Source organism: Ipomoea triloba, chromosome 5, assembly GCF_003576645.1.
Source record: "Ipomoea triloba cultivar NCNSP0323 chromosome 5, ASM357664v1".
Classification (NCBI taxonomy): domain Eukaryota; kingdom Viridiplantae; phylum Streptophyta; class Magnoliopsida; order Solanales; family Convolvulaceae; genus Ipomoea; species Ipomoea triloba.
This window is the reverse complement of record NC_044920.1, coordinates 6,889,424-6,915,370: the sequence shown is the minus strand read 5'-3', so window position 1 is coordinate 6,915,370 and position 25,947 is coordinate 6,889,424. Positions and strand designations below refer to the sequence as shown.

The 25,947-nt window shown below is 36.8% G+C and overlaps 1 long non-coding RNA gene across 1 annotated transcript; it reads right to left on the bottom strand.

The window, feature by feature from the left end:
* Positions 1–1,449: 1,449 nt before the first annotated feature.
* On the bottom strand, positions 1,450–2,445 carry LOC116021225. Its single transcript, XR_004098949.1, has 2 exons — positions 2,158–2,445; positions 1,450–1,693 (listed from the first exon to the last, which is right to left on the bottom strand). It is a non-coding gene; the product is annotated as an uncharacterized LOC116021225 (long non-coding RNA).
* Positions 2,446–25,947: the final 23,502 nt, after the last annotated feature.

The following is a 25,947-nucleotide window of genomic DNA, read 5'->3' as shown; positions in this document are numbered from 1 at the left end:
AAGTAGTTAGTGTACATTTGCAAGTAAAATCACTTACAAGTGCACCTATTTTCACTTATAAGTGCAAGTAATTTACCTTGTTAACATTCGTGCACCTAGGTGCAACTAATTATACTATTAGGTTCAACTAGTTAGAACGTAGATGCACTTAGTATTGATGCTCAATGTACATTTTACTTGCACATGTAATACATTTTACATGCACTTGTGCACCTATTTTAACTTACAAATGCAAATAATTTACCTTGTTAACATTCACGCACTTAAGTGCACCTAGTTTTAACTTTAGGTGCAACTACATCTGGACACGTGGCGCGCTGCGATTGGTTCTCAGTTCTCTCCTGAGCGGTGCGTTCTCATTTGAATGCAGTCCTATATATATATATATATATATATATATATATATATATATATATATATATAATGAAACTGAATAATAGTTTCACATATTTGAGTGTATAATGTTGAATGAAACTATAGTTATATCGAAATGAAACTATAGTTGTGTTGAAAGGAAACTATAGTGTATATAAAATGAAACTGAATAACAGTTTCACATATTTAAATGTATATTGTCCACTGAAACTGTATTTATATCGAAATGATATTGTTGTTGTGTTGTAATGAAACTATAGTGCATATAAAATGAAACGGAATAACAGTTTGACATATATTTGAGTGTATAATGTTGAACGAAACTGTAATTATATCGAAAAGAAACTGTAGTTTTGTTGAAAGAAATCTGCAGCGTAAATGAAATGAAATTGAATATGTTATGTGGACCGCGGTCCAAAGTAAAATTTGCAGTGTTGATAAAGCCTACAAATTAGAATGATTAGTTGCCATGTTTTGTTCGAAAACAATTAAATAGCAAAAATAACATTGTAAGTGGCTATTTTGTGGTACAAATATATGTGGGTTCACTTTCTTTTGAGTTGGGTTAAAGTGGATTCGAGTACTTCGTAATGAGACGAAGAGATCGATATATCATATCATATACTCAAAAATGGATAATAGGTGAATGATAAATTGATTCTCAAATAAACCTATATATTTGAGTTGAAAAATGAATGTGAAAAGACTTCGAACAAACACTCGTCAAAAAGAAGGTGATTTACACCACTATATATACAAGACCATTTTGAAGGAAAGTTGTATTGTATAGTATAGAGTAGTACTGTCATAGCGGGCCGGCCCGCCGCGTTAGGCCCGCCCCACCGCGAGCTTTTTTTTTTTCGCGGGCCGGCCTATTAGGCCCGCGGGCTAGAGAACATCCAACCCTAGCCCGCCCCGTGCGGACTAACGGGCCCCGCAGGCCGGCCCACGGGTTTTTCTATTTTTTTTTTTTTTTTTGGTTTGTTGTTGTTGTTGAATTCATTTCATATTTACTTATTTAGTACAAAAAAAGTCTAAAAAAAGATTAGAATTAAAATACATTACACTTCATAGTTCAAAAATAATAATCAAAGTTCATAAATCATAACTAATTAACTAGTAATGACTATAATGACATCAATCCATTGATGATTAATTCATTACAAATATCACTAATATCAGTCCAAAACACAAACATACTAAACTTCAGAATTAATATTTAAAGTTCATAATCACATATCAAATTGTAAAACACACTACGCTTCAGAAGATTCAGTTGGAACACGAACATGAAGATCTTCAACATCACCATCATCACCTATACAAAAATGAAAAAATTGAAAACATATTATTATATTATTTTCACACATACAGTACACCACTGAACACATTAACTTAAGTACACAAACTTAATGAAGCTTAGTAATTAAACAAACTTAAACAATTAAACATGCTAAATTGCTAAATATGCTAATATCTTAATAATTAGTAATTTAGAATCTTACTGTGAAAAAAAAAGACATTAATCACTAAACAATTAAACAAACTTAAACAAAGTAATGAAGCTTACTAGCTTAGTACACAAACTGACAAACTTAAACAATAAACAAATAAACATTAATCAAACTAATCAAGCTAAATCAGTAATGAACCTTTGTAATTAGTAATTTCGATTCTAATTAGTAATCAAGCTACAATGCTAATATCTTAAATCTTTGTAATTAGTAATTTCAATTCTTACTGTGAAAAAGAAATAGACATTAATCAAGTAATGAACCTTACCTGCGGAGGCCGGAGAAGAAGATGGACGCAGAACAGAGGCGAGCGCTGGCGGCACTGGTTGGAGACGCGACGGGCCGACGGCAACGGCTGGCGTGCTGGCGGGCGACCGGCGGCCGGCGAGATGGCGGCAGCCACTGGACTGCACGGACGGCGGAGATTGGGAAAGTCTGGTCGGCGGACGGCAGTCCTCGTCTTCTCTCGCTGAATCGCGGTCCTCGTCGGCGTGATGAGATTTAGAATTCTAGGGATTTAGTGATTTACGTTTACGGGCAGGCAGCAGGTTGGGTTATTCACTTATTAATTTAGAATTCTAGGGATTCAGTGATTTAGTATATTGTATATATATATATATTTTTTTATTTTTAAAATAATGCATGTCCTGCGGGCCAGGCCCGTTAGGCCCGCTCCTTAGTGGGCCTCGATTTTTAAAACCCTAACCCGCCCCACTGTGAGGCGGGTGCGGGCCAACCCGCGGGCCTCAACCCATTTCGACAGCCCTAACTATAGATGCTCTCTCTCGAGCACAGATATGCATGATTATGGTTTTTAAAACAGTGGTCTTGTGCCTGTTAATTGTTTTAGAATTAATATATTTCCGTAGTAATATAATATTATTGGTAGGTTACATTTCTTTTTATGAGATAATAAATTTGGAGATCGAATTGCACTTTTTTTGGGCCACTAGCAGATACGGAGTAATAATATATATAGTTGATGTACATACATGATGGTGTTATATCTTTTACATATTATTATGGACCATGAATGGTATTTGCATGTGAGAAATGCAATTAAAAGAGGTCAGCTCCACAAGCATGAAATCTGTATTTAGTATATTATATTCTGTGATACTGAAATGGCAACTTCATATGTTACGGAGTATATTGTGAATTAAGATGATGGATCATGTAGTGTATGGCATGACCTCTATCAGATGAGAGAGTCACTATATGTCATCTGAGCATAAGGTACTTGGCCATATCTATTATTTCTAAAATTTTATTTTCACTTACAATTAAGACCAATATATCTATACTATTAATAAAAATAATATCCTCAACTTTAACTTCCCGCCCAAAACACTCCTATATTGTTAAGGTTTGCGTAATATTGTAAAATATGGTAATACAATTCATATTCGTAATACAATTGTAAATGAAAATATAGTAATACAATTTCTAATAAAATAAATTCTTACCTACATTCCTATTCGTAATACAATTCTAGATTAGAATTACTAATCTTTATATCTTTAAATATATAAACACAAAATCCTCCAAAACGAAATCTTCCTTCCCGCCCAAAATATTGTATATTAAAACAATTAAAATAATAGAATAATATTAAAACAATACAATTCTTATACTACAATTCCAATACAATTCGTATAAACAATAGAATAATATTGAAACAATACAATTCCTATACTACAATTCCAATACAATTCGTATAAAATAAATCTGCTATTAAGACACGAAATCCAATACTACAAAATCTTTATCTTTATATATAAAAAAAAAAAACAAAATCCTCCAAAACGAAATCTTCCTTCCCGCCCAAAATATTGTACATTAAAACAATTAAAATAATAGAATAATATTAAAACAATACAATTCCTATACTACAATTCCAATACAATTCATATAAACAATAGAATAATATTAAAACAATACAATTCCTATACTACAATTCGTATAAAATAAATCTGCTATTAAAACACGAAATCCAATACTACAAAATGAAGTCTACTATTCTACAATTCCTATACTACAATTCTAATACAATTCGTATACTACAATTCCTCTACAATTCCTATACTACAATCTATCTATCTATACTATATATAAAAACAAAATTCTCACTTTAAACTTCCCGCCCAAAAGAGTCTTACAATATTTAGGATGCAATTATTTCCTATTTTTCTATACGTTGTACAATTCTTGATGATGTATAAATGGGAGTGTAAAAGTGGGTGTGTTATGTCGTTCCGCTGAGGATTGAGGCTATGGCTCGAAATTGTATGAATTAATAGTACTAGGCACTAGAGTATGTGAATCACTTAGAATCCAAGCAACTAAAACTGAAAGATGAAGATTAAAAGAAAACAATTGACTAAGGTGTAACCTGTATGATAAAAGTATGGGCCAGATTAGGGGGATTGTAACCTTGATGTTCTAACAAACTCAAAATTAGGGAAAGAATAAATAACCTAGGGATTTATGGGCAATGCACAAAAGAATTCAACTCAGCTACTTTCGTAATCAATAAGTCGAATTAAGCTGCAATATAATTGCCCAACTATCGTGATGCATCAATCATAACCTTAAGCACCTAAGCATTGTAAGCCCCCAAAATTACCCCTATTTTCATAGTAGGAAGATTAGGTTGAAATTGGTAAGGCTCGAGGTCTCCATCCAACTTTCGTTGTAATGAATCCCTCTCCCAGACTAGCAATTAATTGTGGCCACCAATCAATAACAAGTAGAAAGAAATCCCCAAATCAACATAAACCCTAGGTAAAAGATTCAATCCCTTTATGCAATAATCATAAATCGAACATCAAGATTAACAATGGACCCCTAATCCAAACCCATAAGCGAATTACTCCCGCATGATGGAAGTAAACACAGCAAAGCAAGAATTAAAGATGGAAACATAGCTGCAAGATTAAAGAATAAAAGGAGAAAACTTTACTAACAATTCTCAAGAGTAATTCCAAACCAAACGATGATTCCTGGCTTGAAACCGAATTCAAAGATGTAAAACTGCTGTATTGTATGCTATGGAAAACTCTAAAGAAGGGAAAAACTGCACTAGGCTAAAATTAGGGTTCGGAAATCCCAAAACATCAGAAAACGCGACTTAAATACTAGACAGCAGCCGGGTCATGGCTACCATCACGGCCGGGATCGGGGTCGTGATGTGTTGTGGCCGGCTGCTTGTCCATGGTAGAGATCACGGCTGTCATCACGGCTGTGAGGCTGGCCGTGATGCGGCCCTCTGGTCCTCTTCTGACTCCTTTTGTGCTCCATTGCTCCTTTCCGGTCCGGGGTAGATTCCTTATGTCTCGAAAACTGGTCCGAGATGACAGAAAATCCTTCCTTTGTTCCTCATTTGTGAATAAACTAAGATTGATCAAATGTAACACACAAACGAGCCTTAAATGTATCAAGATAAAGAAAATAAGCAACAAAACTCCTGAATCGTGGGGCAAATAAAGGTATAAAATCAAATTCTACATTACAATTTCTATCATACTACAATTCTATCGTAGTAAGACTACTATATATAAAAACTAAATCCTCACTTTAAGTTTCCCGCCCAAAACAGTCCTACAATATTTAGGATGCGATTATTTCCTATTTTCCTATTCGATGTACAATTCAGCATTACAATTCCTATCATACTATAATTCTATCGTAATAAGACTACTATATATAAAAACTAAATCCTCACTTTAAGCTTCCCACCCAAAACAGTCATACAATATTTAGGATGCGATTATTTCCTATTTTCCTATTCATTGTACAATTCTACATTACAATTCCTATTGTATCACAATTCTACATTACAATTCCTATCATACTACAATTCAACTGTAATAAGATACAACCTTATATAAATCCCTAATCCTATATTGTGAACTTTAAAAGAGAAACGCAAAACGCAGTGCAATTATTCCAGACCTCTCCACCTTCAAATTTGCAAATTCTGTTGTTGCGGTCAAGATATTGTTTTATTTAATATTGCTCAATTTTGTATTGTTTTATTTAATAGGAATAAAATCATGGTCATGTTTGGTCGTATTGCTTTATTTTGTATTTATTGTTATGCATTTTTTATATTGTTAGTATGCTGCCTTTTTTTTTTGGAGTTTTTTTCAAGTTTTTGCTTGGTTTTTAAAATTTCATGATCTTCCTTAGAGAGGATCGTTAAAGGCTCCAAGAGGAGTGGATAGCAATCAGCTAATTGGTAAATTCTTCTTAAAATTTTGTTCTATACTGGATGTGTTCTATTCTGCACAAACTAATATTATTAATTAATTGGTAAAAAAATTAATAAAGTTTAATTGGTAACAAAATTTTATTTACCAAATTATGACAATAATTAAACCATTATAATTGTGAGAATAACGAAAACAAATTCAGCCTAATTTTACAAGAAAAAAATAATTTATTAATTATTATTTACATCAATAATAATAATTCAAATACTTATCTATACTTCTATATCTATACTACTATTAATAATAATTATTTGTAAAATTTCCGCCCAAACAATAGTAAAGATAAAATGGAAAAGAAAACTGATTTTACTAATTGATTGAAAATATAAAAATATTCTAACGAAAAAAGAAATGGATATTAGGCAAATTAGAAAGGAAAAGGACATTTTTATTTTTAAAAAACTTTTAAGAAAGTTAATTACACTTTCCTTTTGAAAACTTTAAATTATTTAAACTTAAAAAAATAACTAAATATATGTTGTTAGATTATTTATAATAACTACAATTAATTCATTCAACTATCGAGGAGGAAGAAAAAACTAAATGCGATACAGTGAACATGAATATACTTAAGTTATAAAAGTATAATTTCACATATATTAGTGTAATTGACTATTAATAATTGTCTAATAATTACTATGATAATTAAACTAAACATTGGTCGTTGAATTTATTTTTATAATAATTATAATTATAATTAAATTATTTCTAATTTTTCCCATATTTATTTTAATAATAATATAATTACATAAGTCATATTACATATTGATCTTTTTAAGATAATTGTAGACAAACAACTCATATATTATCAATTAATTGAGTAATACTTTTGCACTAATCTTATAATCAAATAAATGTACATGTTCAATATAATTTTTTTTATAATTTTATCTTTATTTTTATTATCTAAATATATAATAAAAAATTTATCTGTGCATCGCACGGGTAATTGGACAATTATTTGCTTTAATTCAAGTAAGGAAAAATCAGAAAACATAATCGGTCCAACAAATTTCATCAATTGCGCTATATAATATTTGATGTTATAATTTATATAATTGTATATCGATCCAAATATTTTTAAAATATTATAGCAAATCCATTCCGTGAAAAGCACGGGCGAAAATACTAGTTGATTCTAAAAAAAATATTTTTTTTGATCATATCTGGAAGGGGATGCCCATATATACATGTTTAAGACTCTATTTGTCGCCGAACCGGAATTCCAAACTGATCTTCCTCTAGAATTTGCAGTAACTCCATTATGGGTTGCTCCAGTAGACTAGTACTTCTTTGGACGACAGGAAGTTTTGATAGGAAGTCAGCTGCTTGGTTTTGGTCCCTAGCAATAAGCGATAAATGCCAAGAGCCAATATGCTTAAGCTCCTGTTTACAAGCAGATAGATTGTTGTCTGTAATGGTTCCGATACTGGAATTCTGCATGATCGCATCCACTATACTCTTGGAGTCGCTTTCAAAGCAAGTCTTCCTGCTGCCAAGGATTTTTGCCATTTGTATTCCCCGTAATAGAACCCAAGCCTCTGCAGTTACAGCTGGGCAGTCGCCAATGTGCAAATTATACTGTGGACCATGGTCATGGTTGATACCGATATGTTGAACTGATACTGCAGTTGTGTTGAACAGATATGCAGTTGCGCGGAACAAAGGTCGTTCATCCGTTCAACACAACTGCAGTTCCATATGGATGAAACGGCCTCTACTCCAAGCAACTACAGTTCCGATCCCTTTCAACACAACTGTAGTATCAATCATGACTCATGGTCCACGGTATAACGACGGGTCGCCAATGCCATGTGTGAAACCTTTTAGCCAGTTACCCTGTTCATCTCTAGCAACCCCTACACATTTAGCAAAGTTAGTAATGGGATTATAGGTGTCATCTATGTTAATCTTGATCCAGCATGAAGGTGGTTTAGTCCATCTAATCACTTTCCAGGTTCTACTCCCCCCTGGACATTCGCCATTGTTGATCTGTTCATTGCTTTCTTGATATCGGTTGTTTGCTCCTGAATACAGTAGCTTTTGCGGCTCACTTCAACTGTCTTGCCATTGAATATCCTCTCGTTGCTATAGGTGTGTAATGCATGGACCGTTAGTTTCTGGTTATATTGATTCCTTTCCAGGCTCCAGTCTCAACCTTGCTGTTAATAATATGACTCGAACATTCCATACATAAAACGAATAGTAGGGGTGAGATGGGGTCACCTTGTCGAATTCTCCTACTTGGTCTGCACCAGTTTGATTGTCTTCCGTTTAAGGTAATGGCCAGTCTCGAAGTATTTATATATGCAAGCCATAATATTCCTTGTCCAAGCTAAGTCTGGTTGTAGCCGGCTTCCTGTACTGTGTTCTGAACGAAAGTCCAACCTAGCTTATCATAGGCCTTTTCTAGATCCATTTTAAGAATCATCATGGAATTCAATACTTGTTGGAAAACCAATATGTTGTCTGTGATCTCTCTACCTGGAACAAAACTTATCTGGTTCGACCTTATCAGCTTCTGTATTATTGTTTTCATTCTGGTTGTCATGGTCTTGGATATTACTTTGTATGGAAAGTTGTGAAATTATGTAATGCAGATATATATCACAATATTAAGCAATGAAAGAAGTGCCAAAATAAGTGCACAGCTGAATTTGATAACGCAGTTGGAGAACACCTCCTAATCTGCGAGGCCACGCCCAAAAACTTTTTCACTTAACATCAACCCGCTGGTTTTTACAATTACAAGGTTCAACGAATTACAAAACCAGGTGTACCACCTATTTAAACATTAACCTCATAAAATAACTTTATGAAAAAGTTTACACGTACAGTTTGAACTAATTCTACCAATTAAACAAACTGTAACCAACCTGGATTTTTAACACAGCTTGTACTAATATAAAGTGGAGCTGGCTTCTCCGGATAGTACACCAATCTTTCCCTGTTTTGAAGTTTCTTTGCAGCACCTTCCAAATAATCCCTTGTAGCACCTTCCAGAATAATATGACTATTTTTTCTGTTTTGGAAACTTCGATTGTCTACATTGTCAAAATGACTATTTATAGTGTTGAATTCTTTCCTTTGGATTCACGTACATACGTTGCCATTTCATTTCCTTGTTTCACGCCATTTTCACCACTATTATGCTTTGCCTTAATTTCCCTTCATTTTGCACCCACGTCACACATGTTCCTGTTGCATGCATTGCATTTTGATTTCTTATTCCTCATCTTGCGCCACGTACATATTCTATTTCACATCCATGCATTTCATTTCATTTTTGCTCCATTCATCACACAAGTTCATTTGCATTTTCCATTTCATTTTCTCAATTGCCAACTTGTTTGATTTATACTAATAATCTCCCCCTTTGGCATATGTTGATCAAAGAATCAAATGGTAGTTCTCCCCATCAACTCACACTACTACACAGACGGCTTTTAACGTCAGCTAAATCGACCCTTTAACGTCGGCTAAAATCCGACGTTGATTTGGCCGACGTTGTAAGGGTACACATACAACGTCGGCTAAATGTTAGCCGACGTTGTAAGGTACACATACACCATCGGCTAAATGTTAACCGACGTTGTAAGGTACACATACAACGTCGGCTATTTACAAATAGCCAATAGCCGACGTTGTAGATAACTTAAAAACAAATAAAATACCCTACAACGTCGGCTATTTACAAATAGCCGACGTTGTAGGTAATTTGAAAACTACTAAAATACCTTACAACGTCGGCTCTTTACAAATAGCCGACGTTGTAAATAGCCGACGTTGTAGGTAATTTGAAAACTACTAAAATACCCTACAACGTCGGCTCTTTACAAATAGCCGACGTTGTAGGTAATTTGAAAACTACTAAAATACCCTACAACGTCGGCTCTTTACAAATAGCCGACGTTGTAGGTAATTTGAAAACTACTAAAATACCCTACAACATTGACTCTTTACAAATAGCCGACGTTGTAGGTAATTTAAAAACAAAAAAATTACCCTACATGTCTACTCTTTACAAATAGCCGACGTTGTAGGTAATTTGAAAACTACTAAAATACCCTACAACGTCGGCTCTTTACAAATAGTCGACGTTGTAGGTAATTTAAAAACAAAAAAATTACCCTACAACGTCGGCTGATAAGACTAGCCGACGTTGTAGGGTAATTTTTTAAAAAAATATTCATTTTATTATTCTATTTACACCCAAAACCTGCTCAAATATATATAGCTATCACAATCACATTCAAAACATGTACAATTTATATTTATAATATCAAAATTAATAAAAGCAATAAATCTCACAATTGATAATAATTAATAATACAAGTTCATCAAAAATTATCTATAGATAAATTGTGTTTCCCTTCCAAAATTTTTGCTATTGTTACTCACTGTATTATCCAAACAACTTATCAAAAATTATCTATAGATAAATTGTGTTTCCCTTCCAAAATTTTTGCTATTGTTACTCACTGTATTATCCAAACAACTTATCAAAAATTATCTATATATAAATTGCTGCTCTCTCCACAAAAGACTTGACCTCAAGCTCATTATGTTGGCTCTGCAAGCACAAACAACACAAATAAGATAAGAATTATCAAGATATGCAAAAACATGATGCATTTTTACACTTAAGACAACCATAAATACTAAAACTAATTTACAAATGCAACTCATCTCTGTTTGCTAAATTTCACTATAGAATAGTTTTCAAAAAAAAAATCACTAGAGAATAAGCTCTAACAATGTACACATCAACTAAATTTATGGAATGTCTCAGTAAAATCTTCAATGTTAAAAAAAAAATCATGAAATAATTAATTTTTCTATTAAATTTATGGACAGTAATGTCTCTATTCTCAAGCACTTACATAAAAGGACTCTAAAGTCTCAATTGGTGAAGGTAATAAACTGCTATTTTCAGGATTTCATAAAGACCCTCATGGCCTCATATATATATATATATCAATTATCAAAGATAGACTGCTATAATCAAATTCAAAGGCACTGCTATAATCAAATTCAAATTTCATTAACCATTAAACCATAAAGCATAAACCATTAAACCATAAAACATAAAGCATAAACCATAATCTGTAAACCATTAAACCATAAAGCATAAACCATAATCTGTAAACCATTAAACCATTGAACCATTAAACCATTTAGCATAAACCATTCAACTAGGGGCGGAGCTAGGATTTGTTGTTGCGGGGGCCAATCACAAGGAATCACCATTCACAGAGCAAACATTTCTTAGATATGGATAGTTCACCTATAAACATTGTCAAAACCCTTTAAAAAAATTTAAATCAAGTGTGGGTTAATAAGGAAAAAAGTCATTAATTTTAGAAAAATGAATATGGGAAACAAAAAAGAAGAAGAAATATGTGATTGATTGTGTATGTTCAACACTTTGAACATGGATTCGAACTTAACTTTTTTATACAATTTTTACAGTCGTCTTCTCGTTGCTTGCATTTATTATTTCATTATTTCTGTTAGTTGTATTAACCAATCACACTGTACAATTATTATATCATTTAAATTGTGAGTTATATATAAGTAGAGATTGTATGAAGGCCGGCAGGGGATGATGAGTTTGCACTTTGCAGAAAAGAAACCATATTTTTTACAAGGACCAAGTTGCGGGAAGTATGGCAGGGAAGAAATCATATTTTCGGAAAGAAACTTTCAACTAATTCAAATGAAAATTGAGTAATAATAAGAGAAAGATAAATCAAAAGTTTGAGACTTGAGAGACGACAAACCTAGGCACAAACTATTTGAACTGTGAGCAGCAGTCACCAAAGTTCTCCGCACTAGCAGAAAGCTTACTCTGGAGTCTGGAAAGCTTTTGTTTGGAGGGGCAGATGCTTTGGTGAGGGGGGCCAAAAAAAAACAATATACTATTAATAAAAAAATTAAAAAAAAAAATCGACGGAGGGTGGGAGGCCAAGGCCCCCTTCAGTTTCCATGTACCTCCGCCCCTGCATTCAACCATTAATTCATAAAGCATAAACGATAATCTATAAACCATAATGCAATAATTACAATCTATTCCAGATTTCCAGTGGAGGACTAGAGGACTTACCTAGGCGTTGAGTAGACTAGCAGAAGTTAGGGTCGACCGTCGACGACGAGCAGTGGCCGGAGATGTCGCAGACGCAGAAGCGAGGTCGTCGCAGACGCAGAGGCGAGGTCGCCGCAATTCGCAGTTCGCAGAGAGGTCGAGGTCAGTCTTCCAGTTCGCACTTCGCACTTCGACGGCGGTTGGAACTTGGGAGGACGATGATATTAGAGGGCAATGAGCACGAGCAGGATACGTGATGAACATATATGCCCAAGGGCTTTCTTGTACTTTCCATCTTTCCTAGTTAGTTACAACTAACGTGTGTATATAAGCTCACCACCTTCATAATGAACAGACCGTAACTTCTCTCCATACACAACAGCATCATCATCTTTCTGTTTTCTCCTTTCTTTCTTTACTGCATGTGAAGTTCAACATGGTATCAGAGCAGGGGCGTTACTCTTACGCCGCCGCTGTTTCCGGTGTAGGAGACACCAATCCACCGCCACGAACTACAACGCCGATCACTCGATCACCGGTTCGCAGCAGTCCGGAAGTGATTTCACAGCGGAATCGTCGAGTTCAGCCACCGAGAGACATTAATATGGAAGAGTTGGAGAATCATCTCTTCCTCAGCTCAAATGACAATCCGTCCACGATCCTGGTCAGTCCGCCATTAGCAGGAAGCTCGAACTATGGAGCCTGGTCGATGTCGATGCAAATCGCTCTTGAGGTCAAGAATAAATGGGCGTTAATCGACGGAACATCTCCAGCTCCTGATAAAGACACAGATCAGCTGCTCTTTACCGCTTGGAGACGGTGTAACCTGATGATTTGCGCTTGGATCTTCAGATCCTTGCATCCGTCAATCGCACAGAGCGTAATGCACTTTCGATCAGCAAAGGATGTTTGGGAGGATTTGCGCAAAAGATTCTCACAGGAGGATGCTCAACGCATCTCGATTTTGCAGAGCGAGATGTACAATATGAAGCAGGGGAATCTGTCCGTCAACGAATACTATACCAGAAGTCGAACTCTCTGGGAGGAGATGAACAATCTAAGGCCGCCTCCCACCTGCAAGTGCAATCCAAGATGCTCATGCGATCTTACTGATCAAATCATAAAAGAGAGGGAAACCGATCAGGTAATAAGATTCTTGCAAGGCTTGAATGATGATTATAATAATCTGAAATCGAATGTTCTAGTTATGGATCCTATACCTGAAGTATACAAGGTCTTTGTAATGGCTGAAAAGGTTGAGAGACAGATTAACCTAACAAACAACTTCAATCTAAGTAGTCTGGACATGAATCAATCAAATGTTGTTCAAATTCCCATAGCTGATGATAATGTTTCTGCTGCGGTGAGTTCTTTCAATGGAATACGATTTAATTCTGTCAAAGCTAAATGTACATACTGTGGAATGACCGGCCACACGGTGGATAAGTGCTACAAGAAGCACGGATATCCACCGGGCTGGGTACCTGGTTTTAAAACAAAGGGTAAACAGCAGATTACTCCATCAACCACAAGCAGTGACCTGGGAATTACAGATGAACAGCTACAAAGGTTGTTATCTCTGGTACAAATGCAGACTGGTAATGGCCAAAATAAGTCCTATGTATCTTCAAGTTCTGGCACCTCAGCTGCTGTGGCATTGACACCGAACTTTGATGAACAACATGATGAAGGCAAGTTCCCTTTACCATCTGTAAACTCTCTTTCATTAAGTTCTTCGACATGGATTCTTGACTCAGGAGCCACAAATCATATTGTGTGCTCTATGGATTTTCTGTCTAAGTATCATGCTGTTAATGAAGTCAAGGTGAATCTACCTACTGGTCAGCATGTTGATGTTAAACACATAGGTGATGTGAAGCTTAGTGACAGTCTATGGTTGAAAGAAGCTTTACATATTCCTGCCTTCAAATTTAATATCATCTCTGTGAGCAAGTTACTGCAAGATACTTCTTATAAACTGATGTTTACCTCTGGACAGTGTTCGATTCAGGGGAATCATGGGCTGATAGCTGGTTTAGCTAAGCAAGAGAGGGGGTTGTATCTGCTGAAAGACCCTCCAAAGCTGACAGATGAATGTTATGCTGCACAGTGCACTACACTAGAAACATGGCACCAAAGGCTTGGACACTTCCCCACAAATAAACTTCATTTGTTTAGAAACATTAATGTTCATAGCCTTAAGAATGTGACATGTGATGTATGCCATTTTTCTAAGCATAAACGTTCTCCATTTCCATTAAGTGTTACTTGTTCAAAGGCTATTTTTGAATTAGTTCATGTTGATATTTGGGGACCATTCCCGGTATGCTCTCTAAAGGGGGATTATTACTTCTTAACCTTAGTAGATGACTACTCAAGGTTTACATGGGTGCATTTGATGAAAAACAAAAATGAAACAAGACAATTTATGAAGAGTTTCCATGCATATGTTCTTACACAATTTGAAGTTCGAATTAAAGCATTCCGTAGTGATAATGGTAGTGAGTTCAAAATGAATGAATTTTTTTCAGAAAATGGGATAATCCATCAAAGGTCTTGCGTGAATACTCCCCAGCAGAATGCTATTGTTGAACGAAAACACCAACATATATTGAATGTTGCTCGTTCCCTTCGCTTTCAAGCTCATCTTCCCTTGGAATTTTGGGGACATTGTGTAATGCATGCTGTATATATCATTAACCGGTTGCCTTCTCCTGTTATCAGCTGGCTCACTCCTTATCAACGGCTGTATGGAACCACTCCAGTCATTGATAAAATTAGGGTCTTTGGATGCCTATGCTATGCTGCCACTCTATCTCATAACAGACATAAAATAGCACCTCGAGGCCGAAAGTGCATATTCATTGGTTTTCCAACTGGTACAAAGGGATATATGCTTTATGATTTACTTGATGGATCTATTTTTGTATCCAGGGATGTCATATTCCATGAAAACCAATTTCCCATGCATGATGCATACTCTAAATGGCAACCTGAGCAACATATGGATGTTCCACTCCCAAATATTCCCATTTCCTTGGAAACAGACACGGCTGTGCAGCAGGCTCATACAGACCGTGAGACTCAACAGAATGACTTTCCCATAGCAGATAATCCACCGGTGGTTTTCATTAATGAGCCAAGCCATGCCAGTGATAATAGCCAGGAAAGTTCAGCAGCTCGATCTCTTAATGCTCCCAGCCAGGAGAGGTCACCATCTCCACCAAATATTCCATCTAATCAACCTAGAAGATCTGACAGAACACGCAGAATTCCCTCTAAACTACAGGATTATTATTGTGATTCTGCAGTAAGGGAAGGTTCCTCTCCTCATCTGTTATCCAAAGTCATTGGCTATAATAATCTTTCTCCATCTCACATGATGTTCTCTATGGCTGTTACCTCTGTTGATGAGCCAAAATCATATGCTCAAGCTCTAAAGCATGACTGTTGGAAAGAAGCGATGGCTGCTGAAATCAAAGCCTTGCAAGACAACAAAACTTGGGAGATAACTGACTTGCCACCAGGGAAAACACCGATAGGGTGTAAATGGGTTTACAAGGTAAAGCTCAAGGCCGATGGATCAGTAGAACGCTACAAGGCAAGGCTAGTAGCTAAAGGATACACACAGCAACTTGGAGTGGACTATATCGAAACCTTTTCACCAGTTGCAAGAATAACCACAATATGTACGTTCTTGGCTATGGCTACCTCTCGGGCATGGCATATTCATCAATTGGACATCAACAACGCTTTCTTGCATGGTGATTTGGATGAAGAAGTGTACATGATCTTACCCCCTGGGTTCCAAGGTGAAAAACAGGGTCAGGTATGCAAGCTTTTGAGGTCTCTCTATGGCTTAAAACAGGCTAGTCGCCAATGGAATGCAACGCTAAGTGCAGCTCTTATTCAGGAAGGGTTCACACAATCACAATCGGATCCATCCTTGTTTACTAAAGGAAATGGTACTTCTTTCATCGCCATCCTTGTGTATGTCGATGATATTCTCGTCACAAGCCCCACGTTGCAGCTCATACATGATTTAAAGGTTTTTCTTGACACTGCCTTCCGAATCAAGGATCTTGGTAAATTGGGATACTTCTTGGGGATCGAAGCTCATACGGATAACAATGGTTTGAATCTCTGCCAGAGAAAATATGCTCTGGATATTCTGAACGAATCAGGCTTTATCAATTGCAAACCTGTCAATACACCGATGGTTCCAGGCCAAAAACTGAGCAAAGATGGTGGCACAATCTTGTCTGATATTAGCAGCTATAGACGATTGATAGGGAGGCTCCTATACTTAACTGCAACAAGGCCCGACATCTCTTTCGCAGTACAACAGTTAAGCCAGTATGTTGAATCCCCGACTGATGAACATCTCACAGCTGCACACAGAGTGCTGCGTTATATCAAAAAGGCTCCTGGCCAAGGCTTGTTTTATCCGAGAAACACTACCTTGGAGCTCAATGTCTTCTCCGATTCGGACTGGGCCACCTGCATGGATACACGAAGATCTATTACTGGGTTCTGTGTCTTCCTTGGCTCATCCCTCATATCATGGAGATCAAAGAAGCTGTTGACAGTGTCTCGGTCATCCTCCGAGGCTGAGTACCGAGCCCTTGCAGCGACAGTTTGCGAAGTCCAATGGGTTACATACTTACTAAATGATCTGCAGATACAATTACGCAAACCAGCCACCCTATTTTGCGACAGCAAATCTACAATCGCCATAGCCGAGAACTACGTATTCCATGAACGGACAAAGCATATCGACATTGATTGCCATATAGTCCGAGAGAAGGTCACCCAAGGGCTTGTCAAGCTCCTAGCAGTATCATCGATTAATCAAGTTGCGGATGGTCTTACAAACGCACTGCCTATCTCAATGTTTCAAACGTTTGTTTCTAAACTGGGCACGCAAGACATGCATGCTCCAGTTTACGGGGGGGTATTAGAGGGCAATGAGCATGAGCAGGATACGTGATGAACATATATGCCCAAGGGCTTTCTTGTACTTTCCATCTTTCCTAGTTAGTTACAACTAACGTGTGTATATAAGCTCACCACCTTCATAATGAACAGACCGTAACTTCTCTCCATACACAACAGCATCATCATCTTTCTGTTTTCTCCTTTCTTTCTTTACTGCATGTGAAGTTCAACAGATGAGTCGGTGACGGCGTGACGCTGGGATGCCGCCGGCGACCACGCGAGGATTCGAGGACGACCGCAGGAGGCGGAATCGACGTAGAGGCAAAGTTTAGAGTCGGCGAGGCGAGGCGAGGCAGAATAGATTAATTATTTACATTCCTTTTAGGGTTTTATGATCTTATATACTTTGTATAAAATATAAATATAATATATAATATAATAATTAAAAATTTTGAGGGTTTTAGTTTTAAGATTAGAGGGATTTCTTTAAATATAACTAGTTTTTTTCTATTTTAAAAACCCTACAACGTCGGTTATTTATAGTAACCGACGTTGTAGGTTCAAATAAATTAATATGGCGCGATACGACGTCGGCTAAATCCCTAGCCGACGTCGTATCGCGCCCGGGGCATAAAAAAATTTGATACGACGTCGGCTAAATCTTCTAGCCGACGTCGTATCGCGCCGTAGTATAATGTACACCCTTTAACGTCGGTTATTAGTAAATAACCAACGTTAAAGGGTTTTTATTTATTTTTAATTAATTAATGATCCTTTAACTTCAGATATTTATTTGGCCGACGTTAAATACCCGACCTTGTATGTGATTTCTGTAGTAGTGTCATACACACTCTCCCCCTCAATTCATAGCGGAGTGTACATCAAGCTCCCCCTTAATTCATACACACTGTCCCCCTTAATCATTGCATGTCTCCCCCTTTTGATAAACATTAGCCAAAGGTAACATAGCCATAATAGTATGTATTGAATAATGCAAGAAAATTCAACTAAGCGCATGCAATTGATAAGATGTGGATAGATACCGAAATTTGAGAATTTCACAAAGGGAGGATATATAAAAGAGGCATATCAACATGAGAGCTCCATAAGTATAATGATCAAGCACGGAAATAACAACACTGGAAAGCTTTCACACCAGACTCTTCTCAGGTCCTTTTGGATCCATATTAAGTACCGGGTAGCCCTCTTCCAGGTAACCAGTTTAAGGAACACTTTTCACTAGATAGCTTTCACTCCGGGCTGTTCTAGGCTCCTTTTGAACCGTAGCAAACACCGGGTAGCCCTCTTCTAGGTAAGTATGTCAGGTATGTTAATGGAGCGCTTTACACTAGACAGCTTTCACTCCGGGCTGTTCTAGGGTTCTTTTGAACCGTAGCAGACACCGGGTAGTCCTCTTCTAGGTAATCAAGAAAAGTATGCACTGGTAAGAATGTTAATGTGTTTGAGAGGATGGAGCAATCATATAATTCATACAAATTTCAAGTGTAATATGTGTAGCAGGAGTAGAGAATCAAGAGCATATGGCAATTATGATGAGTGGGAAGTTGAGTGGGAAACGACCAACAAGCTTTTTGAATCAATTCAAGAGGACTATCCACAAGCTATCAATAAAATGCTCTAGATGAATTACTTGCAAAAATCAACACTACTACTGAAAGCTAAACTTTACCAATGAGCTGATCCTCAATAAAACTGATTCGATGAAGAACTTGCAGATCCAAAAGAAATGGCATCATGATAATCAGGATTGATCCCATCACGATCTACTGTAGCAAACCCCTTTAACTCTAAAATAAAGCCACTGACTTGAGCTTCTCGACCAACTAATTCCCTTCGCTGATGAGAAATCACCTTTTTTTTTAGTTTTATCAATTAAATTGTTAGAATAAAAGTACTAAGCTAGTGAAAAAAAAACACTCAATTTTTATTTTTTTTATTGGGTCTTGTGTCCATTGGTCAATAGGTTTTTCTTTTCATTCTGTACGATCATCATGGGTAGAGTCCAAGCATTTTCAACAGCATCCCAACATTGTTCATCCAATGATTTGATAAAGGTTTTCATCATGGCCTTCCAATAAGCATAGTTACTTACTCCTTTCAATAATGGCGGTAGTGAAATTGTGGCACCCTCTTGCATTCTGCAAAACAACACTCGAGTATCCCTAGGATCTCGCTAACAAATTAAGCGACATTGCTCTGATACCAATTGAGATTATGTAATGCAGATATATATCACAATATTAAGCAATAAAAGAAGTGCCAAAATAAGTACACAGCTGAATTTGATAACGCAGTTGGAGAACACCTCCTAATCTGCGGGGCCACGCCCAAAAACTTTTTCACTTAAGATCAACCCGTTGGTTTTTACAATTACAAGGTTCAACGAATTACAAAACTAGGTCTACCACCTATTTAAACATTAACCTCATAAAATAACTTTATGAAAAAGTTTACACGTACAGTTTGAACTAATTCTACCAATTAAACAAACTGTAACCAACCTGGATTTTTAACACAGCTTGTACTAATATAAAGTGGAGCTGGCTTCTCCGGATAGTACACCAATCTTCCCTGTTTTGAAGTTTCCTTGCAGCACCTTCCAAATAATCCCTTGTAGCACCTTCCAGAATAATATGACTATTTTTTCTGTTTTGGAAACTTCAATTGTCTACATTGTCAAAATGACTATTTATAGTGTTGAATTCTTTCCTTTGGATTCACGTACATACATTGCCATTTCATTTCCTTGTTTCACGCCATTTTCACCACTATTATGCTTTGCCTTAATTTCCCTTCATTTTGCACCCACGTCACACATGTTCCTGTTGCATGCATTGCATTTTGATTTCTTATTCCTCATCTTGCCCCACGTATATATTCTATTTCACATTCATGCATTTCATTTCATTTTTGCTCCACTCATCACACAAGTTCATTTGCATTTTCCATTTCATTTTCTCAATTCCCAACTTGTTTGATTTATATGTCAACCAATAAAATTAACATATGCCAATTAATTAATTATACTAACATGTTGCACAAGCCAATGGGTCTCAATTGTTTGACATATTCAGGAGGAGATACCTTAGGTATGTGAGATATTAGTGTATCATTGCATTTATCGGGCATGATCTCAGACTAAAAAAAAACCTCATAACAAAGTTGATCAAACTCTCCCTACTGTTGCCCACGAATGTTAATAAAATTTTGCTTGATAACCATCTGGTCCCGGAGCCTTGAAAGGTGCCATGTCAAAGAGGGCTTGCTTAATCTATAGCTAGGTAAAAGGAGCATTGATTTGATCCTAATCTGTCAATCGGATACTAGGAAACGATACATTGCAAAGTTCCTGTTCTGGATGCGTACCTTCCTCTGTATATAGATGGGTGAAGTAGTTATGGAGGCAAATTATTATGTGGACCATGGTCCACATAACTGTGTGGACCATGAATATAAGGTAAATTTTTATTATACTGAAGATACATTATTTTTGTACTCAAAGTACATTATTTCATAGTATATATAAAATAATGTACTTTCAGTACTTAAATAATGTACCTTAAAATAATGTACTTTATGTATAAAAATAATGTACTTTTAATATATTAAAAATGTACCTTTTATTTATGGTCCACACAATTGTGTGAACCATGATCCATACAATAATGATTGAGTTATGGATGTGTAGCAAAATCGCATCATCGTCTGCAAGCCAGGAACCCTGCTCATCCTTTAGGTTGCTTATTTTATTGGAGGATTTTTTTACTATTGTTGCTTCATGGTAGAAGCTTGTGTTACAGCTAGTCCCCGGATGTTATCCAATCTTCATGTGATCTTTGAAACCATAGTAGTTCTTCTTGAAAAAGGATCTCCTCGTATTCCTTTCGCAATTTTCTGTCTAGCTTGATTAAGTCCAGTTTGAACTGAGAGGCAAGGTTGCGCTGCACCCCTTTAAGTCTGGCTATTACTCTCATTTTCCAGTGGAAGATGTTAACAAATGTCTCCTGATTCTATTTCTGTAATTTTTCTGCTAGGTTGCGTTTGCATGCTTCAAATCCTTCGTTTGGGTTCCAACTATTTTTGACAAACTGATTGAATTCTGGGTGAGTGGCCCAAGCTGCATTAAATCTATAACGATTCTCTTTGATGTCCGGCCTCGGCAGATTGGTTCGAATGAGGATAGGAGCATGATCAGAACTTATCATAGGAAGGTGAGTGACTGTGGCTTCAGTAAATCTCATTCTCCAGTCTGCATTGCACAATGGACGATCAAGACCCGCACCTCTGAATGATGATTGGCTTAAGCCCCTGCTTCATGTGAATTTATGGCCTGTTTGGTTGGATGTAGTTTGGGCAGAATTGTAATTCATTGAATTGCAATTCAGTGAATTCCCAAACTACAGTGTTTGGTTGGAGGAAATTGCAATTCCGCATAATTGCAATTCCCTCCAAATGATGAATTGCAATTCGGTGGAGAGGAGGGGCAATTTGTTGGCGTAAAGACAATTTTGCCCTTCCTCCCATACCCTTTGTCTTTTTTTTTTTAAATTGAAATAATAATAATAATAATAATTCTTTCAAAATAATAATAATAATAATTAATAATAATAATAATTATTATTATTATTATTATTATTTTTATTATTATTATTATCATCATCATTTTGAAAGAATTATTTTTATATTTATTTTTTTGAATTATTTTTATTATACAAGTACTTATTATTATTATTTTTTTTTTGAAAGAATTATTATTATTATTATTATTATTATTATTATTATTACTACTACTACTACTATTATTAATACATAAGGACATTTTAGTCATTTTGTCACTTCTTACCTTTCAATTCCATGTACTCTTATTTCTGCATACCAAACACTGTAATTTCAATTCCTACTTTATTCATTGAATTGCAATTCCACCGAATTACAATTCTTTTCCACCCTAATTCCCTCCTCCCAACCAAACGCTCTGTTAGAGCCTAAAAATCCAAGATCTAACAAGCCTAGCTTCTCTGAATATCCAATCCTTGAAACATGTGCAGCGAACAGACGAGAAGTTAGCATTGTTAGAGATTTCTTCCTTATTTAAGACTGAATTGTAATCTCCTATGGAGAGCCATGCTCCATGGAAATTCAGCTCATTTTGAGATAGTTTAGCGAACAACTCCCATCTAAGTGCATGGTCTGGACTACCATACACAAAAGGGGTGAACCAAACTAGATCATTGGCCTCTTTTATTCTCATGAGTACAAACTGGGGTGGGTGTGTAAGATATCCATTTCTAGAGTATCCTTCCAAAAAAAAAATCCATATGCCCCTAGAGAATCCATAGGCTTCCACCCTTACCCACTCATCAAAATTAAAACCAAGTTTTGAGCATATTTTATTCGCCTAATCACCAGATACTTTAAGTTCTAGGAGCCACAAAATTAAAGGTTTATAATCATGGAGGTGTTACGTTGTTTAAGAGTGCCGTCAGTATCGGCAGCTCTGCCATCTTCATCCAAAGCATCTTTCGGAGTATCACAATCGTAGAAGTCCAGGTTTTCATCTGGAAGAACGTTGCGGATTGGAATGGCAGCAGCTGAGGGCGATGTCGGGTCCAAACCTTTTGACTGGTGATATACAACCATTCTGGAGATTAATCTTCTCTTTGTAGATCCCCTCACAACCACATGTTCTTCCTCAGTTGTTGCTTTGCTGAGGGAATTTGATCTCCCTCCTTTGCCTCTAACGTTAGTAGCAGGATTCTTCTATGTTGCATTTAGTTTTTGGACAGCTGGATCCTGGGTTATGGGATGAGTAGTTTCCATATGGGTTTCCTCGGGCTAATTTTCCACTTCAATTCCTTTTTTAGTTTGTTCAGATGCTTGCTCTCCATAAAGCTCCTCTTCGAGATCTTCTAATGGAGCATATCGAGAACAGAGTTGGTTATCATACAAGGTCATCCTTTGGGCGACTATTCTTGCACTATTAGATAGTGATCAAGAATCATCCAAAGTCCTTCAAATCTTGTGTAATCATAATCACGTTGATCTTCAAATCTAGGTCGATAAGCTCCATGTTGCTCTCAGGCCTCCAGAGTGTTTTGAGGCGGCGAAGGAGGAAGTTGTGTCAAATTCAGAGCAGCGGCACCACCGGAACAAGGTAGAAAAAGGAAGAAGAAGGTAAAAATAGCGGAAAGAGGAAGACGGAATATTTCATGTAGAGAATGTAAATCAAGTGCCTATTACAAAAGTAGTTGACCCTTATTTATAGATGGAGGATCATGTAACTGCTATGAACAGAATATGCGTAAAAGTAGGAAGATATTTACATCATTACAACAGCAAAAATAACAGAGCAGCACTTCTGGTATTTAGACTTCTTGAACCTGGAGTGTTGAGCTGTCACTGGCTCTTGCTGCTCACACCCCCCCGCAAGCTGGACTATACATATTGTATAGACCAAGCTTGGAGACAAAACCTTGGAAAGAAGATGGAGCATGAGGCTTTGTGAAAACATCTGCCAACTGATGTGCAGTGGAAACATGGAGTAATTTCAGCAAGTTCTTTTGTAATTTTTCCATTACAAAGTGACAGTCTATTTCAATGTGTTTCGTGCGTTCATGAAACACCGGATTTTGGGCTATGGCTATAGCAGACTGACTATCAGAATACAACACAGCAGGTGTACAGGAGTGAACTTCAAACTCTGTTAGCAAATAAGTAAGCCATTGAAGTTCAGCTGTAGCCGTGGCAATAGCTCTATACTCAGCTTCACTAGAGGACCTGGAAATTGTGTTTTGTTTCTTGGATTTCCAAGACACTAAGGTATTATCCAGAAACATGCAATAACCTGTTACCGACTTCCTAGTCTCAGGACAAGAGGCCCAATCTGAGTCAGTAAACCCCTTAAGTTGAAGAGTTGAGTTGGCAGAAAAGAACAACCCCTGCCCAGGTGATGCCTTGAGATATCTAAGAACTCTATGTGCAACTCTTAGATGAAATTCAGTGGGACAATCCAAGAATTGAGAGAGTTGTTGTGTTGCAAAAGAGATGTCCGGCCTTGTAATAGTAAGATATAACAGTTTACCTATGATTCTCCTGTATGAAGTGACATCTTTCAAGGAAGGACTATCACCATGAGTGAGTTTAGTGGAAGGCACCATAGGACTATTGACTGGCTTACTATCAATGAAACCAGTCTGCTCTAGGAGTTCCAAAACATATTTTCGCTGACAAATGCTTATTCCAGATGTTTTTCGAGCTACTTCCAACCCCAAAAAATACTTTAGTTGCCCCAAGTCCTTAATCTGGAACGTAGCATGTAAATGCGACTTGATATCCATGATTTGAGTTCTATCACTACTAGCAACAACCACATCATCAACATAGACGAGTAATGCGACGAAGGAGGCTCTAGTACCCCTAGTAAACAAGGAGTGGTCAGCCACAGTCTGTTTAAAACCCATGCTTAACAACTCAGTTGTAAGTTTGGCATTCCATTGCCTACTAGCCTGTTTAAGTCCATATAATGATTTGAGAAGCTTACACACTTGTCCAGGCCTTTGTGGGGTAAACCCAAGAGGCAAATCCATATAGACTTCCTCATGTAGACCACCATGTAGGAAAGCATTGTTCACATCAAGCTGATGTAATTCCCAACCTTTAGCAGCTGCACAAGCAAGTAAAACTCTAATAGTAGTGATTTTTACTACTGGGCTAAAAGTATCGAGGTAATCAAGCCTAGGAGTTTGAGTGTACCCCTTTGCTACCAATCGAGCTTTATACCTCTCCACAGATCCATCCGCTCTATGCTTAACTTTGAAAACCCATTTGCAGCCAATTGTTAGTTTAGAGGCAGGAAGATCAGTTAACAACCAAGTATGATTAGCTTGCAAGGCTGCAAATTCAGCTGCCATTGCTTGTCTCCAGCACTCATGCTTTACTGCTTCTACATATGTAGTAAGTTCCTTAATTCTCAACACATTGACAGCAAATACCTTATGGTTTGTAGACAACCTGCCATAATCCAGAACAACTGAGAGAGAATGAGGAGAAGTTCTCTTGGTTCTAGGAACATTATCTGCACACACATAATCATTTAAGTAAGCCGGCTTGCTTCTTTCTCTACTAGATCTTCTAGGTTGGTGTTGGGACTCTTCAATAGGTTCTTCCCCATCGTGATTATTTACAAACTGTGGTATATCATTCTGATGTGAATTCTCAGATTGATCAGGCTCTTCTGGACAAATAGTAATGTCAGTCGGTAACACTGGTACAGAAACAGTGAGTTGTTCATCTTTGGTTTGAGAAAAAGGGAAAACACCTTCATAAAAGGACACATCTCTAGAGATAAACACTTCCCTTGTCTTCAAATCATATAGCTTGTACCCTTTGAAGCCACCTGCATAGCCAATGAACACACACTTTCTTACTCTTGGAGCAAATTTGGTCATATGAACCCCATGTACAGCAGCAAAAGCTAAGGAACCAAAAACTTTGAGATGCCCGTATTGAGGAGCCTTTGAGAATAACAACTAATAAGGAACTTGGCCTTGTAATGCTGCAGAAGGTAGTCTATTAATTATATGGACAGGCTGCATAACACAATCACCCTAGAAGGGATCAGGAAGGCTAGCCTGGAACTTCAAAACTCTTGCTATGGATAGGATATGACCATGTTTTCTCTCAACTATACTGTTTTGTTGCGGGGTATAGACACATGATCTCTGATGAATTATTCCTTTAT